The sequence below is a fragment of the Bos grunniens genome, chromosome 20, assembly GCF_055505025.1.
Source record: "Bos grunniens cultivar Pamir isolate PY7600 chromosome 20, Bosgru_T2T1.0, whole genome shotgun sequence".
Classification (NCBI taxonomy): Eukaryota; Metazoa; Chordata; class Mammalia; order Artiodactyla; family Bovidae; genus Bos; species Bos grunniens.
The window spans coordinates 51,825,360-51,845,751 of record NC_141184.1 but is presented as its reverse complement, the minus strand read 5'-3'; the positions used below and the strand labels follow the sequence as shown (position 1 = coordinate 51,845,751).

Below are 20,392 nucleotides of genomic sequence, written 5' to 3'. Positions count from 1 at the left end.
CAGACAGACTATATGCTTAGGATAGTTTGCTCTAGTTTTGTGTCGGGGAGTTTCTATATCCATTGAGTTGGATGGACATGAATTTGAGCAAACTCCAGGAGTTAGTGGGGGACAGGGGAGCCTGGCGTGCCTCAGTCCATGGAGTCACAAAATCAGACATGACTTAGTGACCGAACAACAACAGCAACAAAGTTTCTATGTATTCCTGTAAAGACAAATACATGTTTGATTTTTGACATATGCCAGGCATTGAGGATACATCCATGCGTCCCTTACTTCATGGAGCTTATGGAGTAAAAATAATTATTTTTAATTATGTTTAATAATTATTTTTACTCCATAAGCTTGATGAAGAGAGGGAGACACCAGTACATCCCAGGGCTTAGGGTTAAGAACTCACCTGCCAGTGCAGGAGACACGAGTTTGATACATTGGTTGGCAAGATCTCCTGGAGGAGGCCATGGCAACCCACTCCAGTATTCTTGCCTGGAGAATTCCATGGACAGAGGAGCCTGGCAGGCGACAGTCCATGGGGTCACAAAGAGTCAGACACGACTGAAGCGACTGAGCATGTATGCAACAAATAAAATGATTCCCAATATGGTAAGTCCAGTGAAGAGAATACTACACAAAAGGCTGAATTAACGTGTATGTGTTTCTTGGAGATGTACTTTCTTTGAGTGGTCAGGGAAGCTAAGAACGTGAAGGAACCAGTTGAGCAAAACGATGGGAGAAGAAGATTACAGCATTTATATGGCTCTCACATCCGAATTTCCAGTGGAAGTTGGAAATCTTAAAATGATGGGTTCCCTATATCCTTGGTGTTGATCTTTGGCTGGGTTGTTTTCTACATGTTCCTGAGCCTAACCTCTGGTATTGGAATGTTCTTGAGAGTCTTGGAGGGCAGAGGTCAAAGAAAGTGAACTTCACTTAAGGATGGAAAGAAAGCCTTCTGGAGTAAAAGGATGCCATGCAGCTGCACCTTTCTTTTCTTGATACAAAGTTTATGAGCCTCCCAAGTAGCAAGTAGACTTGCTAGAGTTGCAAAGCATTTTTTATTAGGCTTAAGATTCTCATTGATTTTCAATGCCTCACAGGAATCACTGAGAACTACTTAGCCCTTTGATCACCCTTAAAACATAACACTAGCATCTGTGTTTTCTTTTTTTTAATTTAATTTTATTTTTTAACTTTACAATATTGTATTGGTTTTGCCATATATCAAAATGAATCCGCCACAGGTATACATGTGTTCCCCATCCTGACCCCTCCTCCCCACTCCTCCCTCCCCATACCATCCCTCTGGGTCGTCCCAGTGCACCAGCCCATCAGCACCATCTGTGTTTTCTAATCTCAAATTTACTTCTATTTTAGATAGCATGTCACCCACTAGGGCAAGCCGTATTGAATTTTCTCTGCCTGTGAGTACCTAGATTTCAGTGTTCTAATACCTCTATTGGCTTAGTTTAGTTAAGGTTTGAATCCGAAATGTAGTTGATGAATAGATATATGTGTTTTAAAAAAAAATGATTCTAGCAACTTGCTAGAGTAATCTTTCAGAGGATATAATTTGGCCTTCAGCTGATGGGAGGGTGTGCCCCCTGTGACAATATGAATGGTGAAAAAGACAGAAGTTCTATTTGGCAAGACTGCTTGAGACATATGTCATTTTTTTCCCCTTGAATTCCTCAGTAGTTCATGAATGGGCTCTATCAGCTCCAGACAACAAGCACACTGAAACCCGTCACAAATCAGAAAACAACAAAATAATGACAAAAGCAACAATAACAACCAAAAATAAGTTAATTAAGGGTTTAGTGTGAAATATAGGATATTGGATTCTTTTTTATTGGAGTATAATTGCTTTATAGTGTTATGTTTCTGCTGTACAACAAAGTGAATCAGCTATATGCATACTTACATCCCCTCGATTTTGGATCTTACTGCCCACCCCCATGCCACCCATTTAGGTCATCACAGAGCACTGAGCTGAGCTCCCTGTGCTATAGAGTATGTTCTCACTATCTATCTGTCTTACATATGGTACTTTTATTTATGTCAAACCTAATATTTTACATATGGTACTTGTGTTTATATCAAACCTAATCTCCTAATTCACTCCACCCTCCCCTCCTCCCACCATGCCCACATGTCTTTTCTCTGTGTCTCTGTTCCTAGCATGCTAAGTCACTTCAGTCGTGTCCGACTCTGTGCGACCCCATAGACGGAAGCCCACCAGGCTCCCCCGTCCCTGGGATTCTCCAGGCAAGAGCACTGGAGTGGGTTGCCATTTCCTTCTCCAATGCATGAAAGTGAAAAGTGAAAGTGAAGTTGCTCAGTCGTGTCCGACTCCTAGCATGGACTGCGGCCTACCAGGCTCCTCCATCCATGGGATTTTCCAGGCAAGAGCACTGGAGTGAGGTGCCATTGCCTTCCTGGATTCCTAGCATATTGCATTCTAATTCTTTTGACAACCTAATGTCTGTTAAAGATGTATGTGTAACTTTTTGTTACTGTCGACCATAAAAGTTTGTTAGTTAGTATCTACCATTCCTTGACCATAGGGAATAACAGTTTCCTTTGCTCAGATACCTCTATTTAGAGGTGATAATGCAGCTTAAGGAGACCCACTCAAAAACAACTCCAAAATGAGCCAGAGAGAGTAGAAGGAATAAAAGAGGAGAATGAATGCCTCCAAACATAGCCCTGTGTTTCATGGACACTCAGAAATCTTTCTGCACCATCAGAACTTCACAGAATGACATTACACCCAATTTACTGCTGCCCTGGAGTGTTCCATTTCTTTTGATGACGGTTTTGCCTTAGAATTTAAATAGTCTAATCAGATTTTGACAGTTGATGTTTATCTTAATTGAAACAGATTCTCTTCATCCTTTTGCTGTTAGACTCCTACTTGGAGGCTGAAAGGTCACTTTAAATGGGCACGGCATGTGGGAAACCGCATAATGAATTCAAATAAATTCATGTCTATTAAAAGGAGTTCTCTCTTGCTCAAGTTTCAGAGCTTATGTAGAATAAGCCAGTTGGGTTTTGTCTTAATTTCTTTTCAAAGGAGCTTATTGTGCTTCTTCTTTAATGCTCTCATAACAGAAAATGGGAAAATTGTCAATTTTCATTTAATCTTGTTCAGAAGAATGGGTTTTGCTCAAGTGATTATGCTTATTTAAACTGAGTTTTTATAGCTGCTGCAGCTGTCAACAAATTTAAGAGGTATACTTTGGTTACATTGTTTAAGGTTTCTTTATATTGTGTATCTTTAATGTATCAACTCCACTCTTAAAATTTTTTCTAGCTGTTGGCCTGTGTAAAAGTGCAAAAATATATGTATAAAAATGTTCTACAGCAAATTTTATAATAGAAAACTAGAAATAGCCTACATGTCAATTAGTATAGGGCTCATTCAACAATTTTGTATAACATTAATGAGATACTGTGTAGCTGTGAGGAATGTCTCATATACTGGTATAGAATTATCTGTAGGTAATGTTTACTATTAATTGCTATTACTGTCATAATTTGGAAAAATGGTACTCATACTCAGAGTTCTTCACTCATTAATCTTCTTTGGGTATCCCTTAAAGTTTATGTAAAAGCAAACAGTGAAACTATAAATTCTATTCACTCCCCCTTTTAAACAAAAAGAAGCATTGTCTACCTGGTCACTGTCCTGAAGCTTCCGTTTTTCACTTCCCAACGCATTGGTACATGGAGAGGCTTCTTGCTTTTATTTTTGAAGGAAATTTATTGAGGTATAATTCACATGCCATACTAATCCCTCATTAAAATTATATAGCTAATGAATTATTAGTATATTCACAGAGTTGTGCAATAACACAGTTCATTGCGGTATATTTTATCACCCTGGAAGAAACCCAGTTCCCCACGGCTGTCACCCTTCCACGTGACCTGCTCTACTCCTAGCCCTACTGCTGCTGCTGCTGCTAAGTCGCTTCAGTTGTGTCCAACTCTGTGTGACCCCATAGATGGCAGCCCATCAGGCTCCCCCATCCCTGGGATTCTCCAGGCAAGAACACTGGAGTGGGTTGCCACTTCCTTCTCCAGTGCATGAAAGTGAAAAGTGAAAGTGAAGTTGCTCAGTCATGTCCGACTCTTAGTGACCTCATGGACTCCTAGCCCTGAGCAACTATTAATCTACTTCCGGCTCTATTAGATTGGCCTGCTCTGAATAGTTCATTTAAATAGGACCATGTAATATGTTGTTTTTCCTGACTGACTTCTTTCACTTGGCGTAACGATTTCAAGATTCACCTATGTTGTAGTGTGTATCTATCAGTATTTCGTTTCTTTGTATGGACAAATAATATTCCATTGTATAGATACCCCACCTTTAGTTTATTCATTCATCAGTTGATAGACATGCGGGTTGTTTTCACCTTTTGGTTACCATGAGTTATACTACTGTGAATATTTATATAAAATTTTTCTTGTGTTCTAGTTCTGTGAAAATATCACTGGTAAGTTTGATAGGGATTGCATTGAATCTGTAGATTGCTTTGGGCAGAATAACCATTTTCACAATATTGAAACCAGTCAATCCTAAAGGCCATCAACCCTGAATATTCATGGGAAAGACTGATGCTGAAACTAAAGCTCTAATATTTTGGCCACCTACCGCAAAGGGCTGACTCATTGGATGCTGGGAAAGTTTGAAGGCAGAATGAGAAGGGGATGACAGAGAGCAAGATGGTTGGATGGCATCACCAACTCAATGGACATGAGTTTAACAGCCTCCGGGAGATGGTGAAGGACAGGGAAGCCTGGTGTGCTGCAGTCCATGAGGTTGCAGAGGTTTGGACACGACTGAGCAACTGAACAACAAGAGCAAGAACATGGCCTAGCTCTCCATCTGTTTGTGTCGTCTTTGATTTGTTTCTTCAGTGTCTTAGAGTTTTCTGCATACAGGTCTTTTGTCTCTTTATGTAGGTTTATTCTTAGGTGTTTTATTCTTTTAGTTGCAGTGATGAATGGGCTGTGTATGAAAACACAAAAGACCCTGAATAGCCAAAGCAGTCTTGACAAAGAAAAATGGAGCTGGAGGAATCAACCTTCCTGACTTCAGACTATACTATAAAGCTGCAGTCATCAAGACAGTATGGTGCTGGCACAAAAACAGAAATACAGATCAATAGAACAGGATAGAAAGCCCAGAGATAAACGTATCCACCTATGGACACCTTATTTTTGACAAAGGAGGCAAGAATATACAGTGAGAAAAGACAGCCTCTTCATGAAGTGATGCTGGAAAAACTGGAAAGCTACATGCAGAAGAATGAAACTAGAACACTTCCTAACACCATACACAAAAATAAACTCACAGCGAGATCCTCTGTGACCCACCTCCTATGTAATGGAAATAAAAACAAAAGTAAGTAAGTGGGACCTACTTAAAAGCTTTTGCACAACAAAGGAAACAATAAACAAGATTAAAAGACAGTCCTTAGATTGGGAGAAAATAGTTGCAAATGAAACAACTGACAAAGGATTAATCTCCAGAATATATAAAAGGCTCAAACAGCTCAATATTAGGAAAACAAACAGCCCAGTCAGAAAAGGAACAGAAGACCTAAGCAGACATTTCTCCAAAGAAGATATATAAGATGTACACATAGTTTTACATTCAGTTAATAAATGAAAAGATGCTCAACATCACTAATTATTATAGAAATGCAAGTCAAAACTACTGTGAGGTATCATCTAACACTAGTCAGAATGGCCATCATCAAAAAAATCTACAAACAATAAATGCTGGAGAGGATGTGAAGAAAAAGGGACCCTCCTACACTGTTGGTGGGAATGCATACTGATATAGCCATTATGGAGAACAGTATGGAGATTCCTTAATTTTTTTTAATTAATTTATTTATTTTAATTGGAGGCTAGGAATAAATCTACCATATGACCATCAGCCCTACTACGGGGCATACACCCTGAGAAAACTATGATTAAAAAGGACACATATACCCCAGTGCTCATCACAGCACTGTTCACAATAGCCAGGACATGAAAGCAACCTAGATGTCCATCAACAGATGAATGAATAAAGAAGATGTTATACATATATACAATGGAATATAATTGTGTGCTTGGTTACTCAGTCATGTCCGACTCTTTGTGACTACATGCCCTGCAGCCTGCCGGGGCCCTCTGTCCATGGGGATTCTCCAGGCAAGAATACTGGAGTGGGTTGCCATGCCCTCTTCCAGGGAAAATGGAATATTACTCAGCCATAAAAAATGAATTTGAGTCAACTCTTCATGAGGTGGATGAACCTAGAGCCTGTTACACAGAGTGAAGCAAGTCAGAAAAAAGAAAAATAGATTGAGTATTTTAATGCATATATATGGAATCTCCAAAAATGATATTGATGAACCTATGTGCAGGGAAGGAATGGAGAGGCAGATGCAAAGTGTGGACTTATGGACACAGTTAAGGAGGGAGTGAGTGGGACCAATGGAGAAAGTAGCCATCAGCGGTCTATACACTATCAGGTGTGGATGGATAGCTGGCAAGAAGCTGCTGCGTAGCACAGGGAGCCCAGTCTGGCACTCTGTGATGACCTGGAGGGATGGAAAGGTGGGAGGGGAGGGAGACCAGACAGGGAGGGGGGCGTATGTATAATTATGACTGATTTGCGTTGTTGTATGGCAGAAACCAACCTGATATTTTTATAAATTTTAATATTTAAATTAAAAAATAGGAAAAAAGTTTTCTTGTGAAAAAATAATTTTATATTTCTCATGAGTAGGTACATAGTAGAATTGCTATCTCTAAGGATACGTATATGTTTAACTTTTATTTTTGTTTTTTTACTGTTTCCCAAAGTGGTTGTATTATAGCAGAAAGTTATTATATGGAATAACTGGACCATTAGTAAATTAATTGTCTAGGTATATTTTTAAATAAAAAAATCAAGGTAAATGTTCCCAATTTTGTAAATGTCCAAAGACTCTCGACATATATGGTATATGAAAACATGCATATGTTTTCACCTTCCAGCGTATTTCTGCATATGCAGTCTAGGCAATGGTAATAGTTGCAAGCTTTGGAGAAGAGATGGCTACCAGCTTGGGCATCTGAGATGGAGAGGGGCTGAGTACTCAACATTTTGAATTAGAGGGATTTTTATTGTGTGTTGGAGAAGGAAATGGTAACCCACTTCAGTATTCTTGCCTGGAATATCCCATGGACAAAGGAGCCTGGTGGGCTACAGTCCATGGGGTCACAAAGAGTTGGGCATAACTGAGTCACTGAGCTCTTACTATGTGCACGGATTAATTTTTCAAATGAAAATGTGATTAATTCATGTAAAAAAAAAAAAGAATGATTTTCTTGATACTCTTCTTCTGACCAGTAATGGTTGTGGCAGAGGCTTGTTTATCGGTTGTCCTGCTCTGGGAGGTGTCAGTGCTGCACAACCCACTTTCTTCCCATCTGCCCAGTGTGATGTCAGTTTTAGTTGTTAGGGCAAAAAAAAACTCCTATCTGCTGTTCTAACTTTAATAGCCAAGGTAGTGTTTTAAAAATCAGATATTGCTTAGTTCACTCCAAAATAATGTTTCCCAAGTATTTAGAAACTACATCAAAGGCAAAAGGAGGGGGAAAAAAGTGAGCATCTGGGATTGAGAAACAAGAATACATGGGTGAAATAAACATGAAAGATGCAGTAAGTGCTGAGAGCAGAGCTGGTTAGTCTGGAGCCCTTCAGTTTGCTGTACAGTCTGTCCGGGTATCATGTGTTGGTGACTGAAAGAGGGGATCCTCCTGCACAGCATCCATCACGTAGCTCTGAAATGGTTCTTTCTTTGCTTTCATCTGTGCTGGAAAATTAGCTGTTTTAGTGTGAATTTTCCTAATTACTTAAGACAGAACATTTAGTGTTTTATTTTTTTTCCTGTTTAAGCTCTTGATGATTAAGCACATTAGTAGATTCTGCTTTCTATCTTCGGTTAAATTAGCTGTCTTATCGAATGACAGAAACATGACCCCGTGCATTTGTTTGTTGATTTGTTCATTCATCCTTGTGTTCACTCATTTATTCATTAAGCATTTATTTCTTCAGCACTGCTGTGACACCACTGCTCAGTGTGATGGTTCCTCCTGTGGTGTTGGGTGGGTGGGTGAGGAATGATTTGCCACTGAAAGCATCCTTTAATAGTCAAAATCCTTACTTTTTAAAAAATATATACTAACCAAACCTGATTTTGAAAACTACATGACTTTGATTCACTTAGTTCTGTAAAATGAAAAAAGGTCATGGCAGTGATCAATATCAGTTCAGTTCAGTCGCTCAGTCGTGTCCAACTCTTTGCAACCCCATGAATCGCAGCATGCCAGGCCTCCCTGTCCATCACCAACTCCCAGAGTTCACTCAGACTCATGTCCATCAAGTCAGTGATGCCATCCAGCCATCTCATCCTCTCTCGTCCCCTTCTCCTCCTGCCCCCAATCCCTCCCAGCATCAGAGTCTTTTCCAATGAGTTAACTCTTCGCATGAGGTGGCCAAAGTACTGGAGTTTCAGCTTTAGCATCAGTCCTTCCAAAGAACTCCCAGGACTGATCTCCTTCAGAATGGACTGGTTGGATCTCCTTGCAGTCCAAGGGACTCTCAAGAGCCTTCTCCAACACCACAGTTCAAAAGCATCAATTCTTCGGTTCTCAGCCTTCTTCTCAGTCCAAATCTCACATCCATACATGACCACAGGAAAAACCATAGCCTTGACTAGACGGACCTTTGTTGGCAAAGTTATGTCTTTGCTTTTGAATATGCTATCTAGGTTGGTCATAACTTTCCTTCCAAGGAGTAAGCGTCTTTTAATTTCATGGCTGCAGTCACCATCTGCAGTGATTTTGGAGCCCCAAAAAATAAAGTCTGCCACTGTTTCCCCATCTATTTCCCATGAAGTGATGGAACCAGATGCCATGATCTTCGTCTTCTAAATGTTGAGCTTTAAGCCAACTTTTTCACTCTCCACTCTCACTTTCATCAAGAGGCTTTGTAGTTCCTCTTCACTTTCTGTCGTAAGGGTGCTGTCATCTGCATATCTGTGGTTATTGATATTTCTCCCGGCAATCTTGATTCCAGCTTGCGCTTCTTCCAGTCCAGCATTTCTCATGATGTACTCTGCATATACGTTAAATAAGCAGGGTGACAATATACAGTGATCAATATAGATTAACTTAAAAAATTATGAAAAGAATAAAGAGATTCTATACAAATAAGTCTTTAGGAATAATGTAAAAAATTTGATTTTATACAAAATTTAGAAGACAAGTTTTTCTTAGGGTTCAAAATTCTTTTTCAGAGGAATGAAACCACAGGTGAATAAATGAATACATTTTTCTTCAATTATCATATGTGTCCTGCTGTGGGAATGAGGAATATGCTATGTGGTGACTGTGTCTGGGGATGAAGGGAGGTTGAGTAATGGAATTAACAAAATGCCACCAGAACAAATATTACATTGGACTGACTTGCCTATACAAGTAGATTTCTGGTTTCTGTCTTTGGTTAAATTAGCTTGTCTTATCGAATGACAGAAGCATGCCGTAGAAACAATGACCATCTATTCCTGCAGAGTTCATTTTTGAAGATGCTTGTAACTAAAGAGAAGTCTTATTATATTTCATTTTATTTAAGTATAGAGCTATCTGATGTCACAAATTTTTTTCCTTTCATGTCATGATACATTTTCCCTTTGGCGGGACTATTGTTTATGTTTAGAGAAGACACTGATTAATCGCAGTATTTTTTTCAGAAATAAATAGGGATTTTCCTGCCCGGACGCAACTAGTATTCATTTACTAAATGTCAACAGAATTAACAAAGAATTTTGTGTTGTAAAAACTCAGAGTTGCCTAGTTTTCTCTCTCATATGTATATTTAAAAAGCAAGATTCTTTCACATTTTTATGCGTGATGTGACAAGAGAATGTGACTCTGCTGTTGATCATGATCTAATTGCAGTTGCTAAGGACCATGGCTTATATACACAGATTATATACATTGTCGTGCTGGGAGCACAGGCACCCAGTGAAGAAAGCCACGGCTAATATGCTCAGTTGTTATTATTGTTCAATCATTGAGTCGTCTCTGACTCTTTGCGACCTCATGGACAGCAGCGCACTAGGCCGCCCTATCCTTCACTGCCTCCCAAAGTTTGCTCATATGCATGTCCATTGAGTCAGAATACTGTCGAACCATCTCATCCTCTGCTGCCTCTTTCTCCTCTTGCCCAGTCCTTCCCAGCATCAGGGTCTTTTCCAATGAGTCAGTTCTTCATATCAGATGACCAAAGTATTGGAGCTTCAGCTTCAACATTAGTTCTTCTAATGAATATTTAGGGTTGATTTCCTTTAGGATTGACTGGTTTGATCTCCAGTATCCCTGGGTATTTATTTCTAGATCTCTATCCATTTCTTACTATCAGTTCTCCTTTTACAGTTTAGATGACATGAATAATCATCTGAAGTCACCACTCAGGTATTAGAAAATTAGGTTGATAAGGCATCTGTGTAGGGGAAACTCTAATAGGATCTAGTTAGTTGGATGAGGCTTTCAGTGGGGGAGTCACCTGTGTACTGTTCCTGCGCTCTATGTGGTGGAGTGAAAACTCCAACCCAGGCTGCTGCACACCCAAGCCCCCACACTTGACCACTCTGCTGTGCTCTCTCTCCAACAACTTGCCTTACGGGAAACTGCCTTAATACATACAGCTTTTTAAAATAAAGCATAGCACAGTCATGGCTTGCCCCTAAGTCAAATATGAAACGTGTATCATTTCACAGAATCTAACCATGTTCTGTTGTTGAGGAGTCCTTTTATTTTATTCAAACAGGGAAGCATTATTAATTTAAACTTCTTTGCCTTGTAATCTGCAGAATATTTACAATCAAGGCATACTAACCCCCTCGTATTTTCCTTTATTACAATAAATTTTATTATAAAACAATTCATGTGTACTATAGAAACTTTTGAAAATATAAAAAAATGCAAATACAAATTACTCATAACCTCCTCACTCTCCAAAATGACCACTGTGAATTCTTAGGTATTTTCTTCCAGTGTAATATGGTACTAATAGCAGTCATGTGGTTCATATACTTTTACTTCAGCTTTTTAAAAAGTTAACATTTTATAATGAGTGTTTTCCCATATCATTTCATATTATTTCAAACGTTATTTATATGCATGCACATATACTGCCTTAATACAGTTCATGTTTTAATTTCATATTTGCCTTTTTGACATTTAAGCTGTTTCTAATTTTCCCCCAAATTAAGAAGATTAGCCACTCTGTGAATTTCCTATTTGCGTATTAGTTGTTTTTCTCTTGTGGTGTATAGTTTTTCTCATTGGTTGTAAAAGTTCTTTACATATTAGATACAAATCTTTTTTATCTCACATTTGTGGTAATTATATATTCTACTTTTTAGTTCTTCTTTACTTTTGTTTACGGTGTTTTATGTAGTTAGATCTATTGTTTGTTTTTCTCTTGTAACTTCTTTCTCTGCTTTAACAATATGAGGGTTTTTTTTTTTGTACTAAGAACAGATAAATATTTAGCCATATTTTCTTTGTGAATTCATTTTTTACATAATTCTTTAATCAGTTTGGAATTTATTTTATTTATTTTTAAAAATAACCGGGCTTTTTGTTTTACACTTCATTCATTTATTTATTTCTGGCTATGCTGGGTCTTGGCGCTGCCCAGGCTTTTCTCTAGTTGCAGCGAGCGGGGGCCACTCTTCATTGCGGTGCACCGGCTTCAGATTGTGCTGGCTTCTTTTGTTGGGGAGCACAGGCTCTAGGTCATGAAGTCTAAAGCAGCTGTGGCTCCCTGGCGCTAGAACACAGGTTCCATAGTTGTGGCACATGGGCTTAGTTAATCCACAGCATGTGGGCTCTTCCACGATCAGGAATCGAACCCATGACTCCTGTACTGGAAGGCAGATTCTTCACCACTGAGCCCCCAGGAGAGCCTCTGGAATTTATTTTAATATGAGGATCCAAGTTTACCTTATTTCCAAGTAGTTAATCATGTGTTCCAGAACCACTTGTTAAATACCTCCCGCTTTTCTTTTCTTTTGTGTCAGGACTTCCTAGGTTGCACTAGTGGTAAAAAACCTGCCTGTCAGTTTAGGAGATTCAAGAGATGCAGGTTCGATCCCTGGCTTGGGAAGATCCCCTGGAGGAGGGCATGGCAACCCACCCCAGTATTCTTGCCTGGAGAATCCCATGGACAGAGGAGCTTGGCAGGCTAAAGTCCATGGGGTCACAAAGAGTCAGACATGACTTAGCACACACATGCATAAAATTTTATGTATCATCTATCATATGTAGATTTCAGACTTGTCATGTGTAAAATTACATTTAACAATTAATATTATAAAAGAAACTAGCAGTAATTTTAAAAACCTATGCAGTTCATTGATACAAACATATTCAGTTCAGTTCAGTTCAGTTCAGTCACTCAGTCGTGTCCGACTCTTTGCAACCCCATGAATTGCAGCACGCCAGGCCTCCCTGTCCATCACCAACTCCCGGACTTCACTCAGACTCACGTCCATCGAGTCAGTGATGCCATCCAGCCATCTCATCCTCTGTCGTCCCCTTCTCCTCTTGCCCCCAATCCCTCCCAGCATCAGAGTCTTTTCCAGTGAGTCAACTCTTTGCATGAGGTGGCCAAAGTACTGGAGTTTCAGCTTTAGCATCATTCCTTCCAAAGAAATCCCAGGGCTGATCTCCTTCAGAATGGACTGGTTGGATCTCCTTGCAGTCCAAGGGACTCTCAAGAGCCTTCTCCAACACCACAGTTCAAAAGCATCAATTCTTTGGCGCTCAGCTTTCTTCACAGTCCAACTCTCACATCCATACATGACTACTGAAAAAACCATAGCCTTGACTAGACGGACCTTTATTGGCAAAGTCATGTCTCTGCTTTTGAATATGCTATCTAGGTTGGTCATAACTTTCCTTCCAAGGAGTAAGCGTCTTTTCTTTTCATGGCTGCAGTCACCATCTGCAGTGATTTTGGAGCCCCCAAAAATAAAGTCTGACACTGTTTCCACTGTTTCCCCATCTATTTCCCATGAAGTAATGGGACCAGATGCCATGATCTTCGTTTTCTGAATGTTGAGTTTTAAGCCAACTTAAAAGTTTTTCACTCTCCTCTTTCACTTTCATCAAGAGGCTTTTGAGTTCCTCTTCACTTTCTGCCATAAGGGTGGTGTCATGTGCATATCTGAGGTTATTGATATTTCTTCCGGCAGTCTTGATTCCAGCTTGTGCTTCTTCCAGCCCAGCATTTCTCATGATGTACTACACTACAAAGATAAATTCTGAGAGGATGAGAAAAAAAATACACTTTTTTCTTTTCACATTCCACTAAGCTGTCTTGCCTACACTCTGGGCATGTATTTCTAAGAATCACCTGCTTTGAACCACTTGTTAGGACCATAGTATGTTTTGCCCCCAAATACCAGTTGGTAGATGATACTGCCATCATTCCTGGCCAGATAGAACCTTCCCCAGTTCCCACTGGGTTGTCCACTGCTCTTGCTTTCACCTACCTCCTCCACCAACCTGTCACCAGGTCCTACCAATCTCTGTTTTATCCCAATGAAAGTGCTCATTCCAGGTTTTAAACTCTCTCATTTTGCCTTATACTAGTGTAATTAACTTATCAAGTCTGTGAGACAAGAAAGGATAAAGATTTCTACAAAGGTTAGTAATGCAAGAATATAGCTTATTAAAAATAAACACCAGATTACAGGGTTTGCATTTAGAAATGTGCTGTTCCATTAGATTGGAGATCACTGGTCTAGATCATATGACCCCAGGAAGGTCTGTAGAGTGAAAGTCACTCAGTCGTGTCCGTCTCTTTGCCACCCCATGGCCATGGAATTCTCCAGGGCAAGATACAGGAGTGGGTAGCCGTTCCCTTCTCCAGGGGATCTTCCCAACCCAGGGATCGAACCCAGGTCTCCCACATTGCAGGCGGATTCTTCACCAGCTGAGCCACAAGGGAAGCCCAAGAATACTGGAGTGGGTAGCCTATCCCTTCCCCAGCAGATCTTCCCGACCCAGGAATCAAACCAGGGTCTTCTACATTGCCGGCAGATTCTTTAGCAACTGAGCTATCAGGAAAGCCCCAAGGTCTGTAAACCTGTTTGTATTTCAGGGATAGAATAGGAACAGAGCATCCAAGCCTGCATCTGATGGTCATATGAACTGGAGTCTCAGAAAGGAGTACAGGCACGATAAACCAGGGAAGAAGACAATAGTGAGATGGGCATATATTCAAAGTGACCGTGGGAAGGGTGGCATGATGCCATCTCCCAGAATGATGATGAAGGGCCACTAAATTTGCTCCTGTTTAAAATCAAAATTATTCCTAGAGAACAGGGAGGAACAGAGCAACAGGTAGCGTCCAGGTGACCTCAGATTGTAGAACCTGTGTTCGAAATCACCTATTCCTTAGTTTCCATTTTTTCAAGCAAATTTCTAATATGAAATAGAGGGAGTCTTAGATCAATAATGTAATTGAGGGTTCCATTCCATTTCTATTTTAAAAAACCCATCAATAAAAAATTGTACAGTAGATTTTATCAGTGTAAAAGGCCATTGTCTTCAGTCTTGGCAAACAACCCAGCCCTCCTCTGAAGTGGCTATTGTGGAGCCTCTGGGAAGCTGAAATTGCCCTTAACCTTGAATGAATATAGGCAGCGCCTCTTATATATGTTTTACTCAGGAAATGTAGGCTTCTTCTGCATTAAATGGTGCTCATAAATATTAAAAATACTAACCCACCTGCTGAAAATCAGCACTCTGTTTTCACAAAAATTGTTCCCAATATTTGTTCTATTTTTAGAAGATAACCATCAGGGAGAGTATACACTCTAGGGTTCTTATTTAGCTATTGGTTGAGGTACTTTGGTTTTTTCCCATTTTGTCTTATATCAACTAAGGGTGGACTTTAAGCTATACAATAATGTATTAATATTACAGGAAAAATAAAGTATAAATCATCCTTAAAATACAGAATCGCATTTTGTGCTTACTGAGAGCTTAACTTCTGAAATAATTGATCATTACTGCAGTTAGTAAGAAATAGATGAAAACTTTACCCTTCACTTTAAAGTCTTCTAATTTGCCTGCAATGCAGGAGACCCAGCTTCAATCCATTGGTCAGGAAGATCCCCTAGAGAAGGGAATGGCTACCCACTCCAGTATTCTTGCCTGGAGAGTTCCATGGACAGAGGAGCCTGGCAGGCTACAGTTCCGGGGTTGCAAAGAGTCAGACACAACCGAGCAACTAATACACACTCACAATTTCTGTTTTGAAATAGTCAGTGGGTCAGACTAGAGCCACCACAATAGGCATACATAGTGTACAGATCATGAGAACAACTCTTTTTGATAACTCTGTGACAGAGTAAAAAACTCATAATTTTCACACTTTGGAATTGCTTTTGCTTTGCATAACCGTAGAGAGAAAGGTAATATTTTTAGCTAAAATAAGGGATAAATGCACATTAATTCTTTGCTTTTTCTAGATTTTAGATACATAAATATTTTACCATAAGAAGGTAAGGTATTTATTTATACATTCATGTCTTTATTCATTAAAAGTATTTTATTGAACAAGTGCTATGTGCTCATATGACCTGTGTTCTATATAACAGTAAGAGAGATGATCTGCTCATCTATATTATGTATCTGAGTGAAATATTTAATCTATCACAATGTCGCCCTTTAAAGGAATTGTTTACTGTGTGCCTTTTAATGGAAGAGCATTCACTAATTTAACAAACGTCACAGGACACGTGTCATTAATTAGCTCAGTTAGTGTGGCTATGGGACAGATAGTCCTGTAAATCAGCTGCTCTTAAAGTCATTAATTAACTGACTTAGTTTCATGGCAGAGGCACAGTCTATTTCAATTAGACTGTGGTTCCTGTTATTATCAAATGAGGTCAAGTATACAAAATAATGTAAAAAGTCATGTTTAATGGTGCATGGGTATATATGTATATGGGTGTAGGTGTTTTTACACACAAAAATATGTAATACAAGCATTATAACTTGTAACTGAAATAATGTTCACAAAACTTAATTGGATTCTCATCCCATAACATATGCATACATGTATATACATGTACTTACACAGTGATAAGAGTATTTATGTATTTTATTGATATTAATATTTAATTTGGGGAGTTCTGACAAAGAAATAAAATAGTTGTGCTTTATCTGAGTGAAGATCCGCATCTGGAACTATAAAAATGAGCATTATTCCAGATTGTTGACTAATTTGATTATCTTTACTTTTTATTAGTATGTTGACTTGCATGTAGATCTAGCCTTCCTTTCAAGAGGGAACAAACATGGAGAATGTGCCCATAAATGGTCTCTCTTCCCCCAATAAGAGCACCCATAGAAAAATGATAGAACTCTTAGTCATCATGGTTGAAAATATCACACAAGGTTAATATAGTGCCCATCTGGTGATATCTTTTAAAATCAGATTTATTAAAATCAGAGTTGGTTTTGACTAGGGCTGTTCCATTAACCACTATTATTTAGTAGGAGATGGAAGGTCTAATGGATAACAGTCTGTTTCTCTTCAGACATTTATGTGTTTTTATTAGGATAATGAATAATGAATACAGAATTATCAACATTATTCTGTGTAGTTTTTGTTTGTTTTAAATAATATCTGTAATGTCAAGCTCGCTTTCATTGCATAATCTAACCACACACCAAGCCTACAGTGAAACAAAACAGAGGCTGAAACGTGTTTATTGCCATTGTCTCTTAAAGAAACCTCTGAGAAGTTTGCCTCAATATATAAAAAGAAAAAAGAGATGGGTACTTTTCTGAATAGATGTTATTGTGTTGCTCAAACAAAGCTGACTCTGTAGAAGGAGATGGATTGCTTTGCCTTTCACCAGGGACCATCATTACCTGAACAAAAATCACCAGCATCAATAAAGAATTTTCAACCAAAGTTTAGTTGTTGTCCAAGCAGAAAACAACAGGGATCAACCAAGGATCCCACCACTGCCAAGAAGCACTTTGAGGCTTCCCTGTTAGCTCAGCTGTTAAAGAATCCACCTGCAATGCAGGAGACCCTGGTTCCACTTCTGGGTTGGGAAGATCCCTTGGAGAAGGGATAGGCTACCCACTCCAGTAGTCTTGGGCATCCCTTTTGGCTCAGTCGGTAAAGAATCTGCGTGCAATGCGGGAGACCTGGGTTTGATCCCTGGATTGGGAAGATCCCCTGGAGGAGGGCATGGCAACCCACTCCATTATTCTTGCCTGGAGAATCCCCAAGGACAGAGGAGCCTGGTGGGTTGCAATATATGGGGTCACAAAGAGTCAGACGTGACCAAGCACAGCACAGGAATCGAATCCACACCCCCCAATTTGAAAGGTGAAGTCTCAACCACTGAACCGCCAGGCAAGTCCCTTGAAATGCTTTTGAGAGACCTGAAACCATTTTGCTGTCTCCTGAGAGGGGACTGGGTTCAAATTCACTTGTATTTCATCTTTGCCATTTGCCTAGCTTTGTGCTCCATCCCTGTTTCTCATTTTCTCAACTAACCTCCCAGAACTCTGTGTGGCATCAAGCTGTCTACATTTACAGATAACAAAACCAAGATGCAGAGAGCCTAAGAAATCTGCCCAGGCATAAAGCTATTGGCAGAGCCAAGATTTGAGGCCAAGTCAGGGTTCTAATACACACATACCTATGCATGTGCTCAAAGTCAGTTGAAAATAAAGTGCTGATGGGGATAAGTATGACAACTCCATGATAAGTAGAAGTTTGGGTTTGTTAAGGTCTTTTAAGAACTCAGAAGGCTTACTGCCAATTTTACTTTTCTTTAAAAGAAGTATTTTCTCCCATTGCTGGCATGTGCAATTATAAAAAGAAATTAGAGATAAACAGATAACAATTTCCTGGCTGCCTTCATGTCTGTGAGCCTGACACAAATCCCAGAAGGAAAAATATGCTGTAAGGAGGCTTATGTGATATTGCTTCTTTAGGGATCCTTTGACCGCTTATTTACAATATCCAGTTACAGCCACGTTACTTTCCTTTTTGGGCAAAAGCACACATTTGCGTGACCATTCTTTTGGCGTAAGCTGACACTGCCTGCCACTTCCAATATGTCCTTGTGTGCCCAAGCTCATAATGGCAACATTTGAGTTCAGAGCTCCCCAACAGCACAATTACCGCCAAATTCACCACCGATGGGACCTCAGGGGCCTCTTTGTTAGCCAGGAACATGCAGACATGCTTCATTTTGCATCATAAAGATACTTCCAAAAGTAGTTTCTCACTGAATTATTTTCTAATAACATATTTTTCTAAGCACAAAATAAACACATGTTCCTTGTGGAAAAACAAAACCACAGAAAATATGCATTACAATATATAAATAACCTGCAACAGTAGCATCCAGGGGTAGGCATCATTCAAACAGGTTGATTTATTTCCTGTATAAGTTTCTAAAACACACACACAGATACGCACACATTTTCAAATGCACGCATATATGTAAATACACAAGTGAACAAAAATATTAGGTCCAAAAGATTGAATATTTGAGACATGTTTATTGCTATATAAATCCTACTGTTGCTGAGTACCAAGTGACTGTCAGGACTCTATATATAATCCTTTTTTTTTTTTTACATTTCTCACTTTGCCTTTGAAATAAGCATTTTCCCATATCATCTAGTGTTCCAGGAAAACCTGATATCCTAATGGTGGCATTGAATCCATTTTAGATAAAATAAAATAACTTATTTAGTTGTTCTTTCAACTGTTACTCAGTTGAACTTTCTGCCTTTTGCTGTTATAAATAATAAATAATAGCTCTTTGAGCATCTTTGTTTTCGAAATCTTAATCTGCATCTGTGATTAATTACTTAAGCAAAATTCTAGGAAATACCATTACAAGGCCAAACAGCTTAAATGTTTATAAATCTCTCAATACACACTATTGCCAGATTTTTTTTCTTTTTTTCTTTCTTGACTTTTCTTTCATTTTTTAATGGCAAGGTATTAAAAAAGGTTTTTTAAACCCCTTTTAAAGAAAATTGCTCTTTCCAAAGTAATAAATGGGGTTTGTTTTAAAAAACAATAATTGGTAATTGATATTTAATAAAAGATGAATTTTCATAATATTTGATCTAGTCAGACATTTTTGTTTTACACATGGGAAATTAAGGCTTGTGTGCAAGACAGAAGACAGAGTAGAACTAAAATCTATCTTCCAAGCCTCAAAGGCAGTCAAATTTATGTTATCAGTTCAGTAGAGAAACAGCTTGAGTTTCCTCTTTTGGTGGTAGAGAATATGTCAGTGTTTCTTTAAATATGGTGATGTGTTTTCACTCTTACAAGTAGGGCCTTGACAGTGAAATGAGAATCATTTTATTCATTCCGATTCATGTAGCAATAGCATTCTGTGAAATCCACACTACACAGTGATTCTCAAGGTATGGTGTGCATCAGAAATGCTGTATGTGTATTGTTTTTAAATGTGGCATCTTGGAATTTCATCCTTAAGACTGATTCAGTAGCTCTGGATAAGACTTGGAACTATTCATTTAACAAGCAACCAATTAATTCTGGGGCAAGTTGTCTAAGGCCACACAATGAGAAATATTGGTATGATGATTAAAAAAAAGATTTGTCTGATGTTGGTGCTTTGACAGTAGCTCTAATCTGTAACTGACTTGACTTCTCTCTGCCTTAGTTTTCTTATCTATAAAAAGGGGAGAGAAATACTAGTTTTCTCCATCCAGGATTGTTGTGAGGAAGAAGTAAAATAAGCTGTGCGAAAGGATTTAGGCCAATCCTCCATAAACAAATCCCCAGTAAACAGTAATTCATTGGCACTGCTGTCATTGGCATCTTGTCTATGTCATTATTCCTGCACGGGCTTATGGAAATGGATACTTTTAAATGGATGGCATTGTCAGTGGATTATTTATTGATTGTGATTTGCCCTGTTGTTCCTTTTGACATGACTGAATTCTGTTTACTTAGATATTTCCTTTTTTTTTTCTCTCGCCTCCATCTACTCACACCACTATGATTGAAACTGAATTGAGGTCACATGCAACAGGACCTACCCAGAGAGTTTGGTAAGACCAGTTGGAGAAGTATTGATGAGTCTTGCTGCAAATACAATGGTGATTCTGCTGCTCAATAGCTCAAGAGACCCCATTAGGAAGAGTCAGTTCTCCCGAATACTATTGAGCTATAATTTGCCCATAGTATCAGCCATGGCATCTGTTTGCATAGTTAATTCCTCCTCCACTGGTCCGGCAATAAAAC

The 20,392-nt window shown here is 39.0% G+C and overlaps 1 protein-coding gene and 1 long non-coding RNA gene across 19 annotated transcripts in view; one reads left to right on the top strand and one right to left on the bottom strand.

The window, feature by feature from the left end:
* PDE4D (phosphodiesterase 4D) overlaps positions 1-20,392 on the top strand; it is a 1,650,639-nt gene that overhangs the window by 1,368,631 nt on the left and 261,616 nt on the right. The gene's annotated exons all lie outside the window — the stretch shown is intronic.
* Positions 1-20,392, bottom strand: part of LOC147350408 (uncharacterized) — a 126,943-nt gene that overhangs the window by 98,713 nt on the left and 7,838 nt on the right. For all 3 annotated transcript variants that reach the window (XR_015148828.1, XR_015148827.1, XR_015148829.1), the window contains exon 3: positions 1-20,392. This exon is cut by the window's left edge and continues 18,979 nt beyond it. This is a non-coding gene — a long non-coding RNA (uncharacterized LOC147350408).